Source organism: Mchenga conophoros, linkage group LG5 (genome assembly GCF_057382185.1).
Source record: "Mchenga conophoros isolate Kocher_MC1m ecotype Shallow Benthic linkage group LG5, M_conophoros_male_GT1.1, whole genome shotgun sequence".
NCBI classification, from domain to species: Eukaryota; Metazoa; Chordata; class Actinopteri; order Cichliformes; family Cichlidae; genus Mchenga; species Mchenga conophoros.
In genome coordinates this window covers 31,903,475-31,930,885 of record NC_140530.1, presented here as the reverse complement: position 1 = coordinate 31,930,885, position 27,411 = coordinate 31,903,475, and the positions used below count along the sequence as shown (strand labels likewise).

Here is a 27,411-nt window from a genome sequence, read left to right as displayed (position 1 = left end):
TTACTTCCATGGGAGCAGTAACTGTCATAGCATTTAGTCTGCTGGGCTGCAAGAGGACTTTTGCACCAGGTGTAAATTTGTTGTTTCTTAAACACAGTGCCCCTAGTTTGTCATAATTCATTTAATGAAAAAGCTTTATTCTTGTGACGTTTCAGGATGAATGAGTCAAGTTTAAGATGCTCATCCCTCTCCTGTATCCAAAGTACAGTACATCTGAATATCAAATACTATTGCAGTGAACTGTTTAGATTTCACCTAGACTAGTTGTTGGGAAATATTTCAAGGTGGTATATTTGCTTTATTCTTTTCAGCCTTTCTAACCTCTTTGAAAACATTAGAAGATTAGAATTCCAGGTTGTGAGCAAAATTCCTTGAATCTCCAACAAGTAATAACAACTCAATGACCAAACTTAAAGCCCAAAGCAGCAGTTGCTGCTTTTCCGAATGGATTTATAAAACTGCCTCAAGACTGTATTTAGCTTGGTCTTCCTAATGGAACAAAATTTCAGTCTTACCCACTCCTGAAACCAATTCACAGAACAAAGGTTATTTTCCATACAGTATAACACTCATTTTTTTAAAGTATGTATATCACATAATGTGGTTGGGTGTAGTTTTTCACGTTTGTCTCAACTCGCTAATTACCACCTTAGCAGTAATAAAACTGACAATGGAAAAGATTCACCTTCAAAGTAAAAGAAACATGTTGGCTGCGGCACTGCGCTGAAACTTTGAAGGGAAAACTTCTCTATTGTTGCTTCGTGTCACACTTCTCACAGTTTCACTACTTTTTGTTGACAAGTTCATCCCATCCATTCAATTGCAGCAGTATGCTGGCAACCAAATCAATCACAAAGACAGAATATATGCTTTTCCCTAGCAACAGGTGGTTGCCAGATGGCCACTGACCAGTCTCTAAGCCTCTGTGATTGGAGTGTTATTCACTTGATGGCACATTGTCACGCATCCAAAATAGTAAACACATTATTGTAACATGGTTATTGGTCTGTGTAAATGTGTCAATATAATGTTTGCTACATACTTTGAAGCACCTTGAGGAGATTGCGATTGTGATTTGGCACTAGATAAATGAAACTGAATTGAATTGAACTGGACCCCCCTAGGAAACCCTTGTTACATTTAAGACTCTACTTGCATACTCGCTTTGTGCCATCATTTTTTGGATAATCAAGTGCTATAGATGATATCTCGTTCCACAACATTAGAATAAAAATACAAATCTGTTCACATTTCTCAAGCTGGTAGAAGAGTGACAGGAGCTCTATGTAAGTGCAAGAAGTCTTGTTTGATGTCTGTAGTGTGCAACTTCTCTGCCCTACTTTTTGGTGTGTAATGTGCCTTTGTTTAGAGCAGCATGTAGTGGATAACATTTATAGCACCTGAAATTAGCTGATTCACTGTATAGGAGACTATATGCTGAACTAGTGGAAAAACCAAATATATAACCTTTGTGTAGACTGCAGGATTTTTAGCTGAGTAGAAAGGTGAGTGGAAAGAGGAACAGTGTCAGGTGACACTACTGGTTGGGAAAGCAGGTAGATGAGAGCAACACTTTCTGAAACTGCAGAGTTACAAAACAAAATGACTGAAGCTGTGACTGAGCTGTAAGGGCACTCAGAGAATGCGTCCTCTGCTAATCACGTATTTTTAAACGAGGTGATTCTGTTCCACTCCAAAATTTACTGGGTGTTTTTAAAATTTTCCTCATAAGCAGAATAGTTTCATGCCAGTATGAATCAAGGCAAATGAAGAGAATATCTAAAGCTGAGAGAGCCTCTAAAAAATGCCCTCTATTCTCCATAATTACAGACACCTACATGTAATTGACCTTAATGAGGTGTCTGAGTGTGACGCTGGTATATTAGCTATCTGTGGAGCTTTGTCAAAGACTCAAGTTCAGTGTCATCACAAACCACAGACAGCCGCTTCTCTAAAGCTAATAACTTGATTTGCTCTCATTTTCACGTGGAAGTCTGATATAGTAACATTTGTATAGTTATTTTTCACATAGTTAACTTATGCCATTGTTGATAAAACCTTAATGCTTAGCAGTACAGTCCATATTTACCTGGTCAAGAAACTCCTTGTACTCTTTTGATTCTAGAACTGTAAAATATAGTTTTTGTGGGATGTTATAATAGGAATCTTGTTTAGTATTCCTTATTGCTATCACAGATCCCATTTCATGTTGCTGCTTTATAACCAGCTAGAAGTGCTGTAGCACTCTGATCATTCACCTCTTGTCTGCACATGTAATGGATACCAACCAGTCAACTTTGCACTTCCTCAAAGACCAGTCTGAGATAAGCATCTGGGAGGGCTCGCTTTTCCTTCAGCCACTGATTTGTTCTTTGATTGCCTTTGCCGCTGTTCTTCCAATAGCATCCAGGTGTCAGCCGCACCCCTGCAGAGGCTGATGATGTTATCAAAACGTCCTCCACTTACACTTTTGTCATTATAGAATATGTTATCACACTTTCACATTTTTCTGCAAGCACAACAAAACCCTGTGGTTTTACATTCTCTGCTGGAAAATTACTGAGAATGAGTTTCATCCTGAATTACAGGCAGCCAAGTCATCCCCCTCTCTGTCCTCCTGAGAAGCATCAGCCCTGATGCACTGAGAGAGAGCCAGATTTTAAATGATGTCAGATGGTGTGTTTAGAGCTTTAGAGGAGCAGTGCTAGGCACCAGCGGAACAGGAGCAGCAGCAATTCATTAATAAAATAGCCAAGAAGTGGAGTCCATTTAACCTGCTGAGGTCATCTATATGCACATCTCATCCGATAGAAAATGTGTTTTATGCTTTCATATTTCCCATTAATGTAGCTTTAGTTACTTTATGGGATATGATAACTTTACAGGAAAAGCAAACAGAATTTAGCTGCCTGGAACCCCCGTTTAAATAACTGCAATTTGCTTTGTGCCATGATCGACCTGAGTATTAATCCATGTGTGCTGGTTTTCTCAAACATGTTAATGATGCTCATGCTCTGGAAGCCCAGCGGCTTGAAAAGTGAGAACAGCTGAACGTCATCTAGTTTTAAAAGCTGGCACTCTGGTGTTCCTGCGCTCACCATTGTGATATGGCAACTGAGGAGGAAATTTTTGCTGCCAAGAGCGGCACCTTTTCGATGCCAGGAAAATAAATGATCAAAAAAATTTATTAATTTTCAACTTTGGCAACCATTTCCTGGTATTGGTGTTTCACCTTCCTGGGAAGAAAAGACTAGCTGGGCCATAAAGTCAGCATATTTTTGAGTAGAAGCTATTATAATGACCCGCACATGTACACACATCAACTGGTGGATTAGGACAGCTGTCATGTGATCATGTCAAGTGTAGATGGAGAATATTGGAAATATTGGAGTTATTGTTCCAACTTAAATATTTGTCTTTATTTAAAATATAATTGTTTCTTGTCTGTACATTTTTAATACCTGCAGATTGAATAAAGGCTTGTCAAGAGGTAATATTAAATGAAAAGCAGAGGATACCAGCAAACATGCACTAGAGACTCTCCACTGAGCTGACGATATTGCACATAATTATACAAATTATACAGTACTTGTCTGAAAATTTCTCTTTATGATATTTTTAACTGTTGTCTTTGCATAAATGGAACCCACATGCATGACTGGACCGGCTACCAAAACATAAGACTGAGAATCTTGAACTAGAGCACAAACAGAGGGACTTTATTCTCTGAAGTTTGCTGCTGCACAATATTTATCTTCAAACTGTCATTTTGGTCTCTATATTTTGGAACTATAAAACAACACAAGCATTTGCAGACTGGGGTTTGTGCTGCGGTGGAGGATGACACATTCCTTGTCATCTATATTTGTGAAAACTGCAAAAATGCAGTCTCGGCTGGAGTTGTTTCAGAAATAACCTGGGATTTTTTTTAAATTAATTACTTCATTTTTTATTTTTTTTAATACCATAAAAACCTATTATTATTATTATTAGTAGTAGTAGTAGGAGTAATAGTAATATCAATAGCATTTTTGCAACTTTGATTACATCAAATGACGATTGTCTCAATACACTTAAACAATCTGAAGTCAGTTTCTTCATGACAGCAACAAGGCAAGGCAAGGCAAGTTTATTTGTATAGCACAATTCAACAACAAGGTGATTCAAAGTGCTTTACAGAGACATTAGAAACAAGAACAAATAAAAAGCATGATTTAAAATTGAATAAAACAAGCAAATAAACTAACTAACTAATTAACAAACAAACAAACAACAGTATATAAAATCAAAACAGATAAAATCAGAACAGTAGATAAAATCAGTAGTTAAATGTAAGTTTTGAAATTTAAGCTTAAAGTGTGGATTTGGTGCTTTATTCAAATGCAGCTGAGAACAGGCGAGTCTTCAACCTGGATTTAAATTAACTGAGTGTTTCAGCTGATCTGAGGCTTTCTGGGAGTTTGTTCCAGATATAAGGAGCATAAAAGCTGAATGCAGCTTCTCCGTGTCTGGTTCTGACTCTGGGAACTGATAAAAGACCGGATCCAGATGACCTGAGGGATCTGGATGGTTCATACTGGGTCAGGAGGTCATTGATGTATTTTGGTCCTAAACCATTCAGAGCTTTATAGGCCAGCATCAGAACTTTAAAGTCTATCCTCTGACGGACAGGCAGCCAGTGTAAGGACCTCAGAGCTGGACTGATGTGGTCCACTTTTTTGGTCTTAGTGAGGACTCGAGCAGCAGAGTTCTGAATGAGCTGTAGTTGTCTGACTGATTTTTTAGGTAGACCTGTAAAGATGCTGTTACAGTAATCAAGCCTACTAAAGATGAATGCATGGACTAGTTTTTCCAGGTCCTGTTGAGACATCAGATCTTTTATCCTTGATATATTCTTGAGGTGATAGTAAGCTGACTTTGTTATTGTCTTAATGTGTTTTTCTAAGTTTAGGTCTGCATCCATCACTACACCCAAATTTCTCGCCTGGTTTGTGGTTTTTAGATGTATAGATTGAAGTTCTCTGGTGACCTGTAATCGTTTTTCTTTGGCGCCAAAGACTATTACCTCAGTTTTGTTTTTGTTTAGCTGGAGAAAATTGTGGCACAACCAGTCATTGATTTCCTCAATGCATTTACCAAGAGCCTGTACAGGGCCTCGGTCTCCTGGTGACATTGTGATATATATTTGTGTGTCATCTGCATAGCTGTGATAGTTTATTTTGTTGTTGTTTATAATCTGTGCCAGTGGGAGCATGTAGATGTTAAACAGAAGGGGTCCCAAGATGGAACCTTGGGGAACTCCACATGTGATACTTGTCTGCTCAGATGTGAAGTTACCTATTGATACAAAGTATTTCCTGTTTTCTACGTATGTTTTGAACCAGTTTAGTACAGTTCCTGAAAGACCTGTCCAGTTCTCCAGTCGTTTGAGTAATATGTTGTGGTCAACTGTATCAAATGCTGCACTGAGATCCAGTAAAACTAGGACTGACATTTTTCCACTGTCTGTATTCAGACATATGTCATTAAACACTTTGGTCAGAGCGGTTTCAGTGCTGTGATTCTGTCTAAAACCTGACTGGAAGGCATCATAGCAATTATTCTGTTTTAAGAAGTAACTGAGCTGTTGAGAAACTGCTTTTTCAATGATCTTACTTAAAAACGGGAGATTTGAGATCGGCCTGTAGTTGTTCATTTGTGTCTTGTCAAGATTGTCCTTTTTCAGTATAGGTTTGATTACAGCAGTTTTTAGTGATTCTGGAAACACACCTGATAATAAAGAAAAGTTGACGATCTGTAACAGGTCTGACTCTAAAGTCTTTGAGACCTTTTTGAAAAAACTTGTTGGCAGGACATCTAAACAGCAGGAGGAGGAGTTCAGTTGACCTAAGATGTCCTCCAGGTCTTTGCTGTTAATAGGTTGAAACTGTTTCATGGTGTTTAAACAGTTTTTTGGTGGACACAGTACATATCCTGGATCTGCTGTTGATGTACCAATTGCTTGTCTAATTTTTTGGATTTTTTCAGTGAAGAATTTGGCAAAGTCATTGCAGGCCATGGTCGAATGAAGTTCAGCTGCCACTGACACAGGAGGGTTTGTTAGCCTGTCAACTGTAGAAAATAAGACCCGAGCATTATGGCTGTTTTTAGTGATGATGTCAGAGAAGTAGGACCTCCTTGCATTCCTCAGTTGTAAATTATAATTGTGAAGTTTCTCTTTATAAATGTCCCTTTTACAAGGGAAGTAAAAGTAAGTAAAAACACAATTTTAAGATGGTTGTTGTAACCTGAGGGAAATACAAAAAGCTGTCAACAATGGAGTGATATGTTTTGACCTTAAAGTAATTGAGGTGGACATGAAGCGACACTTGGAATTGTGTTTCAGGCTATTATTTGCCAACTCCTAAGAAAAATATCTGGTTTTGAAAGAGCTAAATATTCCACTTTGTTTACCATGTTGTCATCATGACAACAAACAAATGTCATCACATTTTCATTACTTGTTATAGCAGTATTGGTTTTGATGGCATTTCCCCCAGCTAGTTAAACACTTGTCATTGTAGTACTGAGGTGGTATCAAAGCTATACATTGAATACACAGGCCTTTGATGCTCCGGGGTGATGCTGAAGAAGCAAACAATACATGCTTGAGTGACGAAACCCAAATAACAGAAATATGATGGAAATCTTTTAGAGCTGAAGAGAGTCTGGTGGTAATTTTCAACAGCTAGACATTCTTGATTTAACAGTGATTGATCCGCTCCTTTATCCTTAGTTTTTCCATCGATCTGGCAGATTTCTGTTCTTCAATTCTCTGCAGCATACCTCATATGCAAAGAAGAAATGGTTTCTTTTGCTGGGGTTCTGTGGGGGTTGAGAAAGGTTAGCGGTTGACTGTTGAAAGGTCAGGAAGCAGAAACGAGTTTAGTGATAAGAGTCATCGTGCTCTGAGGGGTTGACGGGCATCGTTGGTGGCACGAACCTTCCCATTACTCATACAGCACACAAACCTCGGGTCTGTCACCTCTGGTGTGACGTGACATTCACCTTCAGCTCCACACACACACACACACACACACACACACACACACACACACACACACACACACACACACACACACACCCCAAGGGAAAAAAAAATACGTATAACAATATATTATTGCATATATTTATAATGCAGAGAAAACAAATGCAAATATTAACCCTCTTGACTTCATAATACAGCAAATAAAGCCAGTTAAAAAAGCTCTTCAATTAAAAAGTGAACTTCCTGAATAGATCAGTCATAATTTTGCTGCATCAGTTATGCAAGCTATGCCAAATGTGTGTTGTTGTTTTTTTTTTTTTTTTAAATACACACCAGAAAGTGAAGCAAAAATGAAACAAATCAGCAGACGAAAACTCACTGCAGAGCATCAAAACCACCCCTCACTCTCCAAGCAATGTTTTTCACATACGTTCAGAAATGGACCCCTTGGCTGTAATAAGCAGTTCATACATTTTACATGTGCCAAATGGAACACTTGGAACAAAATCACACAAAGATAAGTAAATAAAAGAAACAAAGAATGAAAGAAAGTCAATTTCAGCTGCCGCCTTACTCACAAGAGGTCACCACAGCACGTAGTGCCACATATTTGATTTGGCCGCCTTTTTTCTTATTTTATGCTGGAGTTGTGACGTTGTTAGGTGACTGTGTAAACTACTACACTATGGCACCACTAAAGTGTTGACAAAGAAAACTCTAAAGGTGCAGGAAAAGGTAATAAAAGTAGAATTATTTTCTTTTATTCTGAAAGCGCCTTGTAATACATAACAAGTTATAGAAGCAGCACTCCACCTTGCCTTTAACAGGGGATGTTAATGTCAGAAGAAATTAACATTTTTATCAAAAATAATATTATTCTTGTCATGGTTCAGGGAAAAAGAGCAGCGGCACAACATCAAACAGAAAGGGCCACTTCTTTAATGAATAATTGTTTTAAGCGGCCATCTAGTAAAGACAACAAGATGAGCTATGTCAGGGTCTGTCTGATTCAGATTAGTAGGTGATTGATCAATTAGGCTGTACTTTTGCTTTCAGGTGATTAATCTTAACACACCTTTGCTGGGGAAAAGAAAAAGAATGGGTAGAAATAGTTTTATCACTCACCAAAAGGAGAAAAATTGTAACTAAAGACATGGTATTCACCACTCGGACATGTTTTAGCCATCAGAGAGCACAGGTGTGTTTGGTGTCTGTATTTGAACTTCACCGTCCCTTCTTCCACTTTCTTGATGTTTCAAAAAATGTCTAGAAATTGTGTCATTGTGTTCTGGGCTGTCATGAAGTCATGTCTTCAAACCTTTGGAGCATTTTGCCTTCTGACTGTTTAGACCCTCCAATGTTGTTTAATATGGCCTGACCGTGCGTTTGTAGTAAGTAGCAAAGCAACAGCAGGTAAGTGGGCAGTGCAGCTGGTCTGCCTGTCTGTGCAGAGATTAGCCATATACACAGCTCTTGAATCAGCTTGTTGGTTGCCAGGTTCTGACTTGTAAGCCTCATCTGATTTTTTTATATACAGTTTATGGGAATACTTAGTGTCATAGCCAGACACTGAACTTATTGTGTCCCCCAAAGCAAAGGCAAGCAACAACTAAAATGATGTCATTCTGTTGTAAGAAAAGACTTCAACCCTAATTCTGTGACAAAGTGATTTCAGAGCTGGTGGAAGCTGGGCCAAAGCCTCCATGGTGCAGTGATTAATGAACAGAAGGGAAAGCCAGTGGTATAAATCCAACCCATCTTTTTTTTTTGAAACCCCAGCTTGTCAGAAATAATGAAATGACAGAATGGATGCGACATCCAGGCCAGGGCCAGACCAGCGTGGGGATGCAGCATTATGATGACGTAATGAGATACATTTTGGGTTTGGAAAGCCTGGACTTCAGTGAATTGCTTACAAGCCTTCAGGAGACATGAGTCAGAACCCACGACTGTGATGACCTGTTTTCCTTCATCTCAGGCAATCGCTACATACATTTCTAACTTCTCAGTATCTTGTGTTACTATTTCACTTGCACAAAAATGCACAGTTTAGACCATGTTAATCTTGAAACCGTAGGAAAAGACAATGTTTTTGATATGCATGTCATATGCTTTGATATGCATAATCAAACCAATGCATTTAGTGTTAGGAAAAAGTAAAAAGATGAAGCTTGCCTTTTGTGAAAGATTAGGAAAAGCAAACTCAAATGACCAGAAGATTTGTACTTCCAAATCACATAATTAAATTATGCAGGGACACAAGCGTCTCTATCCACAAATAAAGAGCCCACGTGGGAAATCTGGTTTAACAAGACAAGCAGCAAGGTTGCAATTGCTAACAGGATAATAAAGAGTCATATTCACATTCTGTATTCAGCGGGGATATAGTGTGATTTGTTTGTTAATTAGTGTTTGTATATACAGCTTTCTTTTTGTCAGCTACTTACAGAACTCGCAAAGTGGCAGTAGTAAGACTGCATTTGTGTCTCAAGGAACTGTCAGACTTCATGCAGAACCCTGCTTTCTCTCTCACCACACACACACACACACACACACACACACACACACACACACACACACACACACACACACACACACACATCTATGCAGAGACAAGGCTGTTGTGAAATGTCAGCAAGATAAGCAACGCTGGCCTGCTGCTCACTGGAGAGCAAAGAGGGGATGAAAACACAATTACGTTAATGGTGGGTTTGGGTTGTCTGCACTGTAGTCTCACGGCAGCAGGTAGACCTTTATCGTGGCCAGGGTATTGTTCAGCCCACAGGCCACATCCAGCCCTCAGGCTATCTTTGATTGGCCTGTTAGGTCAATGGCAAGTCAGTAATGAAACAGCTTCAAACTTTAATAACATTTGGATAAGTTTAAAGCAAGACTGGAGAGTTAACTCTCTTTTCTTGTGCGCTTAATGCAGCAATATTATGCATTGATTGACACAAGTGATTGTAGGTTAGTTACTTGTGAAATATGTGAACTCACACTAAAGACTGAACAAACATGGATTTATGTTTTTTTTACTATATTTTATAGCAGCTATATTCTTAGCGACCATAGAGAAGGATATATATATATATATATTTTTAATATTTATCAAATCAAATTCATCCTGAGCATTATTAAATAAGCTGCATAAGCAGCAAAGCATCTTTACTAAACTTCACACATCTGTAGTTGGAATAGTGCAGCTTGTTTCTGCTGCAATCCAAACACAGGACAGAAACAAGAGATTTTGCAAATTAGAAGTCTTAACTTTAGATGATGAGGGAGATGATTAAGGCTGGGTTGCCTGGGGAATGAGTCTACAGAGTGGGGAGCTGGTAAATAGAGAAAGCAGAGATGGACAGGAAAGTGACAGGGCACAAGAGAGAATGGTTAGGCAGAGTGGTTAAACACTAGACTAGAGACAACTCCTTAAATGGGCTGAGAGTGGCCTGAAGTAGAAAATACAATATGGAGAGAGATGGGTGGAGAGCCAGGCTAGATATACTGTAATTATTGTGAGATGATGGAAGGCAGGTGAGCTGGCTGGGAGGTTAATGAGCTGATTACTGGTAGGTTTGCAGAATGAGCAGAACTGGGAGCCAGGTGAAGGATCCACAAAATATGAGAGAAAAAAACAGACAGAGGAAAGTTGCTGAATATGAAAGGGAAAACAAGGAAACATCATTAAGTCGTCAGAATGGGGTCTAGCTATGACTAACATAGCATAACATCCAATGAAATTGCAAGAATAGCAAGTTGAGTGGAAGTTTATCATAGTGTTTTCTGTGGACTCTGCAGTGCTGATATGCTTGAAGATCGAACAAGGACATCACAGAATATCCAGAGCATCAAATGAAAGATGAAGAGTATGCGTTCTCTTTTCTTCTTTGACTCTGAACAAATGCTATGATGTTTAACTCAGTCCACTTACTTGTCTTCTTATATCCTTATGTCTTTGTGAAGAAAGACTTTGAGACAAGAATGAGACTGTCATCAATGCTGGTAGTCCCATGGTTATTGCTGGCATTGCTTGAGGTTTTGTGCAAGTTAACCATGTTGTTGTTCTTGCAACTAAGATAAAGAGAAAGAAAAGAGCACTGGATGACAGATAGTTTGTTTCAGATTTATTGAGGATGTGACTGAGAATGTCGATATAGACTACAGATGGCTCAGTCTGGGCAGAGGACTAAAATATAAGACCAAAACCCAGAGATTTGGGTGTTTTGTGAGGTGAAAAAAAATTCCCTGAGCTCTCTGATACAGACTGGATGGCAGATTTTGCATTTGCTATTGGTGTAACAGCACTGCTAAATTAAATATTCATAACTGCAAGATTTTCCATCCCTTATCTGGGGAAACCAGGAATTTACTAATTTGGTGGCTGGTTCTGCAGTTGGACACGGGATCTTTCACATCCCATATGAGAATCATAACCCTTGGTTAGAAGCAGAGCAAAGAGCAACCAGTTCATCTTGTGTCCTGGTTAGCCTTAGGCCAAGGACACAGGCAAGGGGCTTTTTGCACATGAAATACATAGTCTGGCCAGAGCTTTCATGAGCTTCTCTGAAGGCAAATGAATACAACATGTTTACCCACATCCCAATGCTGCGCGATATCGCACCATCAGCCCACCATCTACACATCCATGTGCATGGTCCGTTTACAAGACAGTTTGAAGATTTGAAGAGTGAGAGCATGATTTCTTTATCACGACTTGCAAAGTGAATAATGGACTCAGTGATGTTCAGCTTGAACTCAATGACCTGCCGTCTGATTCACTCCAGCAGAGTACTTCAAGTCAGTACCACTGCTTGTAATTTATTCTCCTCCCGGCGAGGAGACCCTTCTAACATGACAAGGTACATTCAGTTCAAGAGTTCAAGAAAACCAAGAGAAAGATTGTCTCACTGACAGCCAGGTGTCCTAAAACCTGATTTGGTGAATGCATTTAACCAGAGATTAAATTGTTTTTTTGTGATTAACAAGAAAAGAAATAAAAAAACAACAACAGCAAAGAAACATCAAATTAAGTTATTAGACGATGAAACAGAATCGGAGACAATTGCCATGTGTATGTATTAGGTCTTTGAATTGATAAACTAGTGACTATGTTGGTGTTTTAACCAGACCTGCTTCACATTATGCAAGTCTTTCTGGAAAAATCCACTTGAATAATTCAGTAGACCTCCATTAATAGCTGCGTGATTGAAAACTTAAATAGTGCACTTACATTAAATGTGCAATAATGTCCTTTTTAGAAGGCATGCCCTAATTGTAACTCATACCAGCAGCTAATAGAATCTACCATCTACCAACATTTCTTTTTATAAATTCATACTGTCTGAACTGCTTTCAGCCTTTTGGTCTGGCATCTGTAGCTTCCAGCTCCTACCTTAGAAAACTCATTGCCAAACCCTGCCTCTATTTAGATTACATGAGACAGCATTTACATCAGGAAGGTGCTAGATGAGTCCAGAGTTATGGCTATAAAATGTCTTTAATGTTTTCTGGTCTCCTGATTGTCTGTCCAAAGTGACAACTTGAGGCTGTGACAGCTGCTGCAGGCAAGCATGTCATTTGACTCGAAATTGTCAGTCAGAAGAAAAAGCAATAAACTATAATGTAATTTTTTTTTTCAAATCTGACCTTTTCAATAGCAGGACAGCTCCTGACTTCAGAAAAACAAATCAAATTTTTTGATTGAATATAATTATGATATCATATAGCCGCAAAACAAACTTATAAATAAACATGGTCATGTGGTTTGGATCAGAAACTGGCCACAAGAGGGTTTGTAAAATGCATTTTAGGATATAATATGTTGTTTTGGGAAACTTGCTGGTAGTTCTTCGGGTTTTATTTAAATTTGCAATTAGAATATTATATTCATATTATCAGTGGGAATATAAATAGATATAGTGCACAATATAAGCAATTATAATAATTTTCCACTTTAAAACATACATAAAAAGGCAATCTGTACAACATTTGCTACATTAATTTTTTTGAATCTTTTCTCCATAAGACACTCAGGTCCTGCATTCTGCAAATATGAACATTACATTGTGAAGACTTTGTTTAGTTCCCAGTGCTCCATTTTCTGTTGTCTACCTTCTGGCTAGTTATTGTTTCTCCTTCTCATCTTCCAAATGTTTTCCATGCCTGCAGCTTTCAGGGACATCTGCTCCTGCCAACCAATGCTTTAACATGTTGTTACATTCTGCTGATCCTCAGGGAATGATGAACACGGCATAGTGTCAGAAATACATGAAAACGTTTGATTTTTCTTATTCAAATTGAGCAGTTGAGTGAGGTTACTGAAACACATACTCAGTAACCCAGTATCTATAGACACAAGAAAGGAAGCTTTGTGTGTCTCATTTTGTTCTTTTGTGCTGTATTAGATTAACAGCTTATGGTTTAGTTGTGTCTCAGAGACAGTTGCACCGATCCTGTGTTATGTTGACTGTAGCATTTGGGGTCTTTGGGATGCTTTTCTTATCCTCATCCTCCATTCTTCTGTGAATATGTTTCTTTCTGAGCGGGATGAGAACAGCTTTCTGCTAAGCTCCAATGTGTGAGCGGTGCTTTCTGAGCTTTGTGCTTTAGTGTAGGTGGTATTTATGTGGAGAGGTTTACAGTGGGATTTTTATTTGTGTCTTGTGTGTCATAAGTTAATGAGCATCATACATCAGACGTTGCTGTCCAATAAGTTGGAAAAAGAATTATTTTTATAGCAAGTACAAGAGTAGCTAAGCAGAATGATTTGACCTGATCGGTGTTTGCTTTAATGTGTGATGCGAATACAGCGACGCTAAAAAGAAAATCAAGTGGTGCTTGTGCATACTAATGCAAGACTACCCCTAACGCCTGACAGACCACTACAGACATCATCCATTTATCACACTGTTACACTTCTAAGAGTGATTATCTGCTGCATCACACACTGCATTGTGTTAGGAAAATCTACCTGGAGATGTTAGATTCTTGTAGGCAAGCTGGTTCCTGTGAGCATGAATTTCCTTTACTGTGAGTGGGAAATATTAGTACTGTGTGTTAGTCAGTGTTAAGATTTTAAAAAGGCAGTTAAAACATCTTAGAAATACTTTCACTGTCTCTCATGTTAACTATTATATTTATATGTTTAGATGGTGCAGATGTATTGATTTCAGATTGTGAGAGCCGCGGGTGAAATCCAATAAAGCAAAGCTATTTTAATGCACTGTGGAGGAGAGTTGTTTATGCAAACAAACACTGTTCACTAGATGTATTTTGAGGTGCAGGTAGCAGAATATTTTTGTTGCTATTGATCAGTTCTCCCCAGCTGCATGGCTAGAAGCGCTGTCAGTTTGTCTCCTGCAAGTTGCTCTGAAATATTCTCTCAAACTCAAGGCTCAAAGATTTGGCTTCCAAAATAGTGTAATTTTGTTCATTTGTTAAATCACACTATTCACACTTAAGTCATTTACTGTGTTCCCCCTGTGCCTGAAAGCGTGCTGTAAGAGAGATGATTATCCCATTTTTCTCATCAAGAAAGTGCGATTATAGTCGGGGTTAGCGTAATTATGCTCTTTGCTTCTCAGTAGGTACATTTAGATAACTGGACTGGGTCATCAGAATCACCGCCTACTGTTAATTAGGATTAGTGTGCCCAGCAGAGCTGTTGATGATGGCAATGGTGAGAATGTATGTCTGGGGTAAATGCAGAACAGCAGTTAATAATTTAATGAAATATAAAATATAATCTTAGGGCTGTTCGATATAACGATATATATCGGATGACGATATAAAAACGTCTATCGTTTCATTTTACGCTATCGTTTGTTTCGTGGTGTCGCAAAATAAACTGTTTACTGCAATATTTTTTTTCATCGTTTTGATGGTCACTGTAGTGGCTATATTAATTTCTTAAAGTTCTCTCTTTCTCATATATTTTATATAACCACACTATGGACGGACAAGCGCCTGTTTTTATGCGTTGTGGTTAGCAACAACGACGGTAACAGCATCGCGTGTCCGCTTGTTTCTGTTCCACATAAACCTTTCACAATAAAGCTCAAGATCCTGTTGAGACTTTTCAAAATAAACGGAATCACGTAAAAGAGCAGATTATTTATGGATGAGAATTAAAAAAGAGCCGCCAGGTGCTAAAAAATAAACCTTAGACTCAAACGTTAGAACAGGCTTTTCCCCGCAGCACGCCGTGCAATAAATACTCACAAAGAAAACGGCGGCCTTTACAACTTATGTCTAAAAATGTATAGTTTCATGCATCGGTTAAAACACTCGACTCCAGCTACATGACGTGCAGCTGGAAACACTTCATGCAAGACGAGCTGCCACAGAATTTACAGAAAATGTTACGTTTTTGTGATATATATCGTTATCGGGACGATGGAATTCTTATATCGGGATATGAGATTTTGGTCATATCGCACAGCCCTATATAATCGAATTAAGAAAGTGTGACTTTATTTGTTAAAGTCATAGTGAGGGTTTGCTTGCATACTGTATATGGATAATGTAACCATAAATGCTCAAATCCAAAATTATATAATGGTAAAGTTTCAAATGACTCCGAGGGGATAAAGGATAAGAGGTTTCACCTACTTCTGAGTTTGTCTTTGACAGGTTAAAGCTAGTATCTTCTTTCTTCTTTTTTCAGTTGATCCCTTTAGGGGTCGTCCCAGCAGATCATATGCCTCCATCTTACGCTCTCCGTAGCGTCCTGTTCTGTCACATCAAACCTCTGCATGTCCTCCTTCATACGTCTGTTAAATCTTCTCTGCAGTCTCCTCTTTTCCTCCTGTCTGGCAGCTCCATACTCAACATCCCTAGTACAGTATACCCACCATTCATCCTTAGCACATATCCAAACTATCTCTGCCATTCATTTCTAACTATCCCAGTCCAAATCTTCAACCTTTCTGTTATTTAATTTATTTTTCATCAAATTTCATGAAAACAGAGACATGTCTGTAGACATACAGTATCTGTAGGTCTCTCCCTGTGTTATTTTAAATTGCCAGTGGCCTAAGCTGTCTGATTCTTGCCGAAGACTTGCTTATTCAAAATCATGTTCTGAATAGTTTTGGAAGGACTCTGTAATTTCCAAAAGCAGTAGTGCACCGAGGCTTAGTTAACATTACTTAAACAGGGCTAATTTGCTCTGTGGAGTATATTTAGCTGCAGATTATGATGTACTTCTTAAAAATTTGAACATTTACCGCAAGTAAATGTTTTACACATGTTTATTTAATGCCAGAGTAATCCTATAAATACACCAAATCCACAGGTGCCAACAGAAATCTAAAAGTAAAATGGGCTGTAGAATCAAACACTAGAAACATACCACAAACTCTGACAAAGACTAAGGGAAAGAGACAAGATTATTTATACACCGAGGTGTGAAAAACAGGAACTAACCAAAAGACAAAGACAAGGACACGCACATTCAGACAAAGAAACACTGGAGCACAAAGACACAACAGAATGACGAGCAGCAGGTAGAAGAGTTGGGAAGGCACTGAAGGAACTAAACAGATGACAAATAAACTCAAAATAGAAACTGCAGCTAAATAAAGACTAAAGATTCAAAACTCATCCAGAACAGTGAATCAAACATTGGCATCTACAAATCAGTGAACTTCATGAACTAATTCTAATGACACCATGTGGTAAAGACAGACATCACAATCAATGAATCAAACTCACTGTGAGAATAATAAAGAAATAAAATAGGAATACAAAACTCAGCCTACCAGAACAGCAAAACCCCCTCAGATCACAACAATGTAGAATTCAAAATAAGCTATCATACTTGTGTTTGTTGTAACAAAGGGTCACTGATGTGTTTTCCATATTTTTTATATGACTACAGACTTTAAACCCTTTGTTGGTCGGCGTCTTTTCATTAAAAAAATGTAATATGGACTTGTGTTTCAGCAAAAATTTAAACAGATGGATTATTTCTGAATTTAATACAATCCTGATAATAGAGCAGGGCGATATGACCAAAAATATTTATCACGATATACATTTGAAAATTTGCGATAACGATAACTGACGATATAATTGACACTAGACAAAATACTTTACAACTCCACAACTTTATTAGTGCAAAAAACCCCATCAATGTATTTTCAATTAAACAAGCAGCTGTTTTTTATGGGCATTAAAGTTATATAAAAATGTAACAGTGCAAATGCAAATTCCTTGCTGGCAGTTTAACCAAAAGGCATTTCCAGTGGAAATTGGCTGACATATCCTCAGCATAACCATGTATAATATCCACAAAACTTAAAAAGAGGTTATACACACACAATACGGTAATATTATGTTGAAGCACAGTACATATCACTCCATGAGGCTCCTGCCTACAATAGCCGTAATGCTCCCACAATCCATCAAGCGGTGCGGGTTCGTAGCTTAGCAAAGTCGTACTAAAACATTTGACAGATTTTCGAGCGCCGTATACCACATAAAGTCATTTCGAGGTCAGTAAACACAACCAGAATTCATACATAAGGCCCATTGGATTATAAGAGGCGCTGTCGATTTTCAGAAAAATCAAAGGATTTATTTTAAGTGTGCCGTATTTTCCAAAAAACACAGTAATAACGACAGCCCGCTAGCATGCTCTACCAAAAATAGTGCTTTGTTGTGTATCTGATGGATGAAAGCTAAACCAGTTCCACACCACTGAAGTTGCAGCATTTTTACAAACCAATTCTGGTTCATCCGTTTCATTTAACGATCCGCTTTCACCCTTCTCATTCTGCGTCACCGCCATGTGTGTATGAAAACAAAGGCACTGCACATCCGTGTTTTACCCATATTCTATCGCGATATTTCATTTTCCTATCGTTGATAAATTACACCGGTATTACCGTAAACGGTATGATATAGCCCAGCCCTACCTGATAATATGTTTTAACCCTATCACACATAGTGGTCACTACAGTGGACCGCTATTCAGAGGCTGTTTTCTTGTATTTGTGTCGGTGTTGATGGTATACTTGCACATAAACAACTACATTGGACACTGATGTATCACTCTATACCCTGCCACCCACTGATTGTTTAATGTTACTATAGATGTATGACGTGCTTTCTTTGTAATTATTGTTATTTAAACCTGTCATGCATGAATTTTGACAACCTCAATCAGGATTTTTTTTCTTAAGTATTTTTATTCATCTTCAGGCATGAAAAGATGAATAAAAATGCTTAAGAAAAAATCCTGATTGAGGTTGTCATAATTCATGCATGACAGGGTTAAAGTGGCTCAGTTTGCAGTTTGTTTAGCCTGCATGAACAGCAGTACCTGAAGATTCAGTTTATTTTTTGGAGTTGGTTACAAGCTGGTTTTCAAATGACCGATGTCTAATTTAGAAGCAAAACTCTTCAGAGATAAATAATTTTGAAAAGATTATGTGTTTTGTTGCTTTTCTGTTCTATCGAGTCTGATGTTTCCTGCATGTTGCCAGTCAGTCATGAATTCACACACATTTTCAATTTATTTTTCAAGCTCAAGGACAGAAATGCCACGGTGGCTTAGAACTGGCATTAACCCTCCAGTTAAATGCCTGTCTGAGTTTCCATTAACCTACACAATGGAACTACCCTACTAATTTTCACAGCTCCACTTTAGTAATAATTGATATTCATGATGTATGTTCTTGCAGCTGCTAGTTAAGCACAGTGTACACACTCAAGCGTGGTGGGTGTTTTAATCTGCTTGGGAACGTGTGCCATATTTAAGTCAACAAATCAGTCAAGCCTCAGCCAAACTGCAGTGATATTTGAAATGAACACATCTTTATAGCACATAGGCTTTAAATGACTGTGTATTATACTGACAAGTAATGTGCTGTTAATTGATTTGAAATGGGCAGTTTCAGCCAGCAAACTGCATAGTGATGACATGGAGCGCTCTAACTGAAAACATTGCTTACTCTTACTGACAATAAAAAAGTTTGTTTTATTTTGCATAATTGATTTAGATATCTCCTCTCTCTTTGTTAAAGGATCGGCTGACAAGAGAAGCAGAAGATTTGGCAGTTTCCAGGTAAGCCATTCAAACATCTACATTTTTCACTCCAGAAAAAAACAGGGAAAGTAGAATTTGAAGAGCTACAATATCGTGGTAATGATTCAGGTAGTTTCCTATGGTGTTTGAGATGGCTGTTGAATACATCTGTTAAGATTATTGCCTGTGCAAGCAGCACACAGCTCTTTAAACCATCTTGTGTTCATGCAAAATGTGTGCTTCAGTGCTGGAATTACCTTGACAAAGATGTGATACTTATAAAGGCTTTGGTGCATAGCCTTATAATTACAGAGCCATTCAGTGGCTGATTAGGGAGGAAACACTGCCTAGCCTTTTATGCAGTACATTTGTCTTTAGACAGAGCTTTTACTGCCATTCATTCCATGAACCGTTCAATTTCTTCTTTGCTTTTTCATTTAAGCAAAAACTTTAAATAGATTGAACCATTACTTTAGACATATTCATAGGGTGCATTGTAAGTTTTCTTCTTTTTGTGGTTTTTATTAAAGCGACAGTACTTATTTACATTGCTGTGATCCTTGCACTACACGTGTTGGCTTCCTCTTCTTTGTGTATTTCCCATCTTGATAATTGCCACTTTTTGCACTTTCCAGTTAAAGAATGTATTCCTTTGCTGCATTGGTTGAAATGATCTTGAACAAAATGGGCACACGGATAAGACTGAAAGAGAAAGATAAAATGATCTGTGTATATATATATATATTTTTTTTTTTAGATGATACTGTTGCGGCTGTTGAATCTTTTGTTTCTATGGGAACCCAATTAGAATTGAGACTGTTATTTCAGTTCAGTTTAATTTAATTCAGTTTGATTTATATAGCACCAAACTAGCTATTGCTGCAGATGGAATGTCCCAGTATATAGTATCCTTTGCCATGTGTATACATGGAAATCGATAGGTGAGCAGAACTGAAACAATACATCCTCAGCATAACAGAGCAGACATACGTCATCATGAAAGATCTGACAAGATGAACTGACAGACACCACTGGTATCAGCTGTATTCTCATCCCAGTAGTTTCATAACAAACCTGGACCATTCTCAACACGTTACACTCTGTATACTGAGCAATTCTACTACCAAGAGATATTTTCTGCTACATTAGGTAAACCATTTTTAATCTATCTTTGTTTGTTTTATTAAATTTGAGGTATTTTACTGTGTGTTTAACATGTTACATTCAACTTGTACCAAAGGATTTAACTGTATTCTATTTCATTACATTTTTACTTATTGATGTTCTGTATATGGATTTATTTTTTCAATCTACAGTAACCTAACTGCTTTTCTGACCACTGTTTTACAATATACTATAATTGTAAAACAGTGCTTGCTTCTTTCAACCCCTCCACCTCCCCAGCATCCACATGCAGGCTCAAGGAGGATATTTTTTGTGTGATGTATTTGTAGGGATTAATGAGGCTGAAGCCTTAATGACAAACTCTAATTTCTTCTACTGCTTGTCATCATTTCAAATGATTAAACTTAACCCTGCTATGGTCTTTGTTTTTTGGTTACACAGGGAGTCTTGCTGGGTCTGGTGGACTTTTGGGGCTAATAATTCAACATATTCAAACCTTTTTTGTTAAAATTCTCAGTAGATGTCTACTTCATCCCATTTGCAAGTAATATAAACAAAACAGGTTAAATGTGTTCCCTTTACCGTTGTTAAATCACATTTATGAATAGGAATGCAACTCATTTTTGCTTTAAATAGAACACACTATATGAGATTTTCCAGATATTTGCGTGGAACAATATCAACTCAGTTGTTAGATAATGCGGTCTGGCTCTGAGATGAGTTGATCTGCCAGGAGCCCAGCAGACTCTGTGGTTGGCAGTTTGTGCACGGAGGGCACTACTGTATGTCCAGAAATGTTGCCTCTATCTTTTGTTATCTTCTATATTTTTGCTCAGCAATGCTCACTTCTCCCAGTTGGCTATGACCTCTGTTAAGGTAAAGTCAAGTATTCTGGAACTTGGGTCAAGAAATGTTGTACCTGGCACAGGTGTGATAGATGAGCCTGTCAAGAATATGTTGCATATTCTGGGATTCAGTCTCAGTCCAGGGTGACTTTAACTGCCTTAGTATCAGTTACACCAGACTGTGCAGATGTACATATTGCACAATTTTCTGAGCTAAGAAGCTGCTTTTATTTAAGGAGTAACCATTCATCTATTGTCATCCCCAGAATGTAAAGGAGAAAGAGATGATGTATGACCCTGACTACTATTAGAGCAACACAGTTTTATTATGTTGCTGTATTCCTCTGAGTGAGCAGTAGGGGGCAGCATCTTTGGTTAATTCAAGTATATGGGAAAAAAAACTTTTAAGCTACAGTATTTTGATGTATGACCTCACCAAACACTTCCCTGATGAGTTTGTTGTCTTGGTCGCTGTTTCAAATTCATATTTAAGACAACTTCATATTAATTAATATTAATCAAGGACTTGAGCAGAGCCAAGGTAGACAAAATTGGAACATCCTTCAGATGTATTTTTTTAAGGAAAATGTATGCTTCTAGTTTAAAAATTGAGTAGTCTTAAATAATCAAGCTGATTAGCACTGCGTCATCTTAGTATAGATTATTTAATTCCACTAGGACAATTTTCTATCAGTAGTCAGGTAATATCAAGTGTTTCTGTCACTTTCTGCTAAAGCTTTGGCAGCCACATTTGTTTCACTTATCTTTTTATAAACCACCACGAGGCATTTCGGCAAGGAGGGCTATCAGGTTATTGAATAAATCTCTGTTGTCAGTATTCATTTGTAAAGCTTTCTCACACATTTGCAGCCACATTCTTTGTCTGGGCTGCATTACAAGATGTGGTATATGTGCAGAAAATCCAATAACATTGTCAAAGTGCAATTCTGAATAACATTCTGGCTTTTATTGGCACTTATTCACTTGACTTTTCCAGTATTCAAATATTAATGTGTAACTATTTGTCTGCATAAATTCCAGGACCAAATATAAAACAAAAAAACAGTAGTACAAAACATTAATTCACAATGCATTGAAATGATAGGAGATCACTGGACAGCTCTTTTCTCTATATGTACTAGATTTCCCATCTAGCTGTGTAATAGTTAATATGGCTGTGTACCAGGGAATATCTGCACCCAGCAGTGAAGTAGCTGAAGGATGTGTTATTTGAAGTGTAAGGTTGTTACAAATCTGCGTTGCTCTTTGTTTCAGCAGAAGCTGATTACAAATATTCAGGCACAATGCAATGCCTGCATTTCACTTTTGTCTTGCCATTAGTATTGGTTTGATCCCATCATTCATGCAAATAGCTCAATACTCACCCAAACCTTCCCTAACATACACACATAAACTGATTGTTGAGAAGTAATCTTTGGTAATTGATATTTGCATTATACCATGAATAAAAAGATGAAGCTTTTCTTATTCTGTTCTGTTACATACAAATTAAAGGCACAATGGTCAGCTGCAGTCTTTTGTCATAAGCACTTCTCACAAATTCTCTGTAGAAATTCTTAATCAGCTATGAGCTATTTTATTTTAACCAAAATATGCTGAGTGTGCCCATGACAATAATGCTGCACTTCCCCCAGACAGTCATTAATAAAGCCTTGTGGTTGTGAAAGGAATCACTGATAATTCACCATTATTGCCAGCAGCCCAGAGGGACCCTCTAAGAGTCTGAGTTAAACTCATTACAGGCTTGACTATGCAAGGTTATGGCTTCTCTGAGGAATATTGCCTCCTTCTAAATTTTTGTCCCATGGATTGCCATCATTTAAACTTTTTCTGATAGATAGATTGCGTAACCTTGCGTCATCACCAGCCAGACTATAAGACAATAATAATGAAATTCAAAGAAGAAAAGGAAAATATCATTATCTGTAATAATATGGGACCGATGTTTTTTAAAGACGGCAGTTCCTCAGTCTTTTGTAAGCATTGGAATCCAGACAATATTTCTTTAGCAGTGAGGTGCATTATGGGAATGATATCAACCTTTTACTGAATAACACTGGATCAGTTCAGGTAGCCAAAATCCATGGATTATGTTGAGTGTAATATTTAAAATAAAACGTATATTTTAAATAAAACACACTTAACTGCAACCAACTAAAAGCAATTGCAACAATCTCATCATTTTTAAATTTGCATGTTGCCTGTTGCTTGGAAGATAAACTGTGTGTATAAATGACTGAGCAGCTATATCTGATGTTGTGGAGTCTATTCTGGGAGCACATCTGAGTTATCTAAATGGCTGCTTGGATTCCCTTAAGGGTTGACACATTTTTTTAAGATAAGGTAAAACAGATAATGAGTAAGGCACTGAGGATATCAGCAAAAATGTTTTCAAATATATATATACAGTGCCTAAAAAATGTAAAGATCACTTTTTAATCAGAGTAAGGTATGAAGTTAGTTAAACTTCTGAGATATTGATCTGGTCAGTTAAATAGCAGAGGGAGTTGTTAAGCACTTTCAGCTGCACTACGGCACTGGAGGGGCAACAGTGAGACAACCCCTAAAACAGGAATGTTTTTGCAGGTTGGAGGCCACTGACATTTGTACTTATTTAATTATGTTGACTGGCCATCACCAGGGCCAGTATCTGCTCCTTTGTGTGAAGAAACATATTGAGTTCTGATCCGTACAAAATGACCAACAGCAGGCCACTGATGTAAATGTCTCTGACCATGTGAGGGTGGCCTGAGGGTCTGACATCCTCTATTTGGCCCTGTGCTCACTGCCTGGCACTGTGGAGCCCAGTGGGTATTTGCTATAGAATACTATAATGTAACAGACATGGAAGGGTTTGAGGAAGCCTTGGAGAACATCATGCTGCCTGCATCATTATTCAGGGTGACCAGTAAATGAATCAAAGACCTCTAATTCTAGGTGACAATGCACAGACTGCCAGTAAGTATTGGGATGAGATCCTTGGACCCACTGCCAGACCGTACACTGGCACAGAGGGTTCTGGGTTCCTCTCGGTGCCTGGTCTCAAATGGCGAGAGTATGCAGGCAGTTCCTGCAGGATAAAGCAATTGATACCACTGACTGGCCCTCATGCTACCTTAAACCAATAGAAAACCTCTGGGGACATTATGTTTCACCTCTGGGACATTATGTTTCAGTCCATCCAATGCTGCCAGGTTGCACCTTTGACTATCCAGGCACCATAATCCAGATCTGGGAGAAGATCCCTAAGTAAGTGTCTCATTAGGAGCATGTCCCAGTGTTGTCAGGCATACAGAAAAGCACAGGAAAAAACATTTTGAGTTTCTGCAGAATGGACAGAATAGTCTGACGTAGAGTTGGGCGATATGAGATTTTTTCATATCACGATATGTTTTTTTTTTTTCATTTCAGGCGATAACGATATCTATCACGATATAAGCCAAATAACTATATTTGTAAGATTTAAATGTGCCGTTGCTCACAAGTAAAATGTGAAATAATCAGCAGCTTGTTTTTATTTAAATATTTATTTCCCATAATAAGTTCAACAGGGTAGATGTACTTAAGGAACATGAGACTTTTTCAGATAAATAAAGGCAAATATTGCAAACTACACAAAAGGCAGCCGCTAAAGCGTTTAAGTTTCAAAATAGAACAAACGAAACAGACTAAATTGTCAATTCCACTTAGAAACAAAATATTAATTCTAAAAATAAATCTTAGTTTGTGTTACAGAAGAACAGACAAAACTGACTAACTTTTGTCAATATCAAATAAACTGAGAACTAAAAGGAAATTCTCAATCTCTCCTTGTTGTATAGCTTAGCTTTTCAAACAGTTTCAACAGTTACTTTAGTCTGACAAAAGCCGAATGACGAATTAGCGCTTCCAGTCAGAGACTGAGGCTACGTCCACACGTACACGGGTATTTTTGAAAACGGAGATTTTCCGTTTTCGTTCTAAAAAATAATCCCATCCACACATAAAGGCAGAAATGAAGGAAAACGCTGCTAAGAACATGCCAAAGCAGCAGGTGGCGCTAGATTCCTAACCGTGCAGAAATATTGGCCAATCAGAAGTCTAGAAGCCTCGGTGGGAAAAAGTAAACAAAGCTGGGGCATAGAAGCAGAACCGAGTCGTATGTGTGGACGGACAGTAACTGTGTGTATATGTAAGCATTTAAACACTGCAGAGAGTAGAATTAACAGTATTGTAGAAATTCATTTCACCGAAACAATAACGTGGCGCACAGTGTGACGCATGCACCAGTTCATTGTATTTCCAGACTTGCTTTCGGCACAATTTACAGTGCACGCTACTCTGTTTTTTGTCAGACTTGAAATAGCCGAAATACCTTCACACTACGGAACTTCTTTGGCTCTTCCGTTCGACAATCTCTCCGGCGTTGGAACCATTATCTGTTTTCTCTTCGGTCACGCTCGGTTGATTTTTCTAGTCGGCACACTCATTTCCTCCATTACGCGCTGGCTCCATTACGCGCTGGCTCCATTACCCGCTGGCTGCTTCCCAAACAAACACACGTGCGGCTTGGCACTTATGCTGTACGTTACAAGTCACGCGACGTGACGCTGCGGCTGTGATTGGTTCGGCTCTGCGCTACTTAATTTGGATTGGCTGATCCTTTTTTTTTTTTTTTTTTTTTTTTTAAGAGGACAAGAGCGGCGAGGTCTATCGCGATAGCTTAATTTCTCTATCGAGTAAAAGTTATATCGCGATACATATCGTTATCGTTCTATCGCCCAGCTCTAGTCTGACGCATCATTTTTTCACTTTGATTTTCAGGGTATCTTTGAATTCAGCCCTCTGTAGGTTGATCATTTTCATTTCAATCAGACGATGTGGATTTCTTTCCTTTCCTAATACATTTCACAGTACTTATTAGTATAGATATCCATTAAGATTCCACTGAAGTTCTATACCACACATGCTTAACTTATATCTAATGTGAGCTGCATGCATGGACATACACAGAAAAAAAGACAGGAAAAAATTGAGTTAAGTTTCAGGTGTTTGTGTGCATACAGTATATTGTAATGTGTTTTGTATTTGTTTTCCATGTGCAACAACAGTATAATTCTTGCAGCATCCAGATCCAGTGACATAGGTGCCTCTGCATTCAAGTCCAGAGTCCAGTTTTTTAGTCAAAGATTCCAACAATCTTTCTTGTCTCTGGTTTTCTTCACTCTGCCATGTATATTTTACCGGGTGCACAGAGAGGTGAGATTTGATCTGAGGGTATTAACAGCTGTCACAAGGTAGAGATAAGAAATGACTATGGTGTAGGATCACATATGCACGTATACTAGGGCTGAATGATTATGGAAAATAATCTAATTGCGATTTTTTTTGCCCCAATATTGCGATTGCGATGCGATTATTTTTTAAGGTCTTTGTCTTCTGTATTATTAAACAAAGACAAGCAATACATCATATAGTATGGCCAATACTATATTACATTAATTTTAAACTGTTCTCTCCTGGAAGACAGACCTCTGTTATGATGACATGAGGTGATGCATGAATTGATGACTGACATTTTTATTTAACTACTTCAATCACAACAGTATATTTGAACATACACAATAGTTTATTTTTAGCTTACAAACATCTGAGCATAAAGTGCTGACAAGGAACCCTGGTGTAAACATTAAAATGAAAGTCAGTACAATGTGCAGATTGCAGAAATATACATAAAAAAAATCAGTGGCTTTACCACACTCAGTTTTTCGACATCTGTGAACTACTAGACAGTCATTCAATTAAAAAATAATATTAAATAAATAAAACTAATAAATAAAAAATACACACATCTTACTGATCTCTGCAGTCAGTAACATTACACATAAAGTGCAAACATAATAGCAATTGTATAAACACACACACAAACACGCCTTTAAAATTTAAAGGCGTGAAATTGGACGGTCTAGCCTTCTGATTAGCGTCACCGCTGTCTCGGTGGAGTTTAATAAACTCGGCCGTCTGCTTCTTGCTATCTAAAATATAACCAGACACTGGTGTAAATTCTCGACTGTCTCATACTTCTGTTTAATAAGTTTTCTGTTTGACGTTTAGTCAGCTGTGTGAAAACCAAGGAGGAACCCACCCGGGGGATTAATAAAGTTTTATTTTATCTAATCTAATAACTTTAATCTCAGCCAAACCGATTTACTCACGAACAAACAAAACACTGAAAAAAGCCCAACAATAACATTTTTAGGTTGTCTAAGTGACTTATATATTACGTTTAACCCGAGCAGCGAAACTCCGCGGTGATCTGAAAATGATGTGCCGGGAGTTGTGCCGTTCTCGGCCGCATCAGTAACCCTCGAGCTCCCGGCTAG

The 27,411-nt window shown here is 38.0% G+C and overlaps 1 protein-coding gene across 5 annotated transcripts in view; it reads left to right on the top strand.

Annotated features, from left to right (window-relative positions):
* The window catches only part of rap1gapb (RAP1 GTPase activating protein b), a 109,574-nt gene that overhangs the window by 8,917 nt on the left and 73,246 nt on the right, over positions 1-27,411 (top strand). For 4 of the 5 annotated variants that reach the window (XM_085274922.1, XM_085274919.1, XM_085274925.1 and 1 more), the window contains exon 2: positions 19,057-19,097. The gene's annotated coding sequence lies outside the window, so the exon portion shown is untranslated. Of the gene's footprint in view, positions 1-19,056; positions 19,098-27,411 lie in introns of those variants that run through there. The other variant, XM_085274926.1, reaches the window with a different exon arrangement.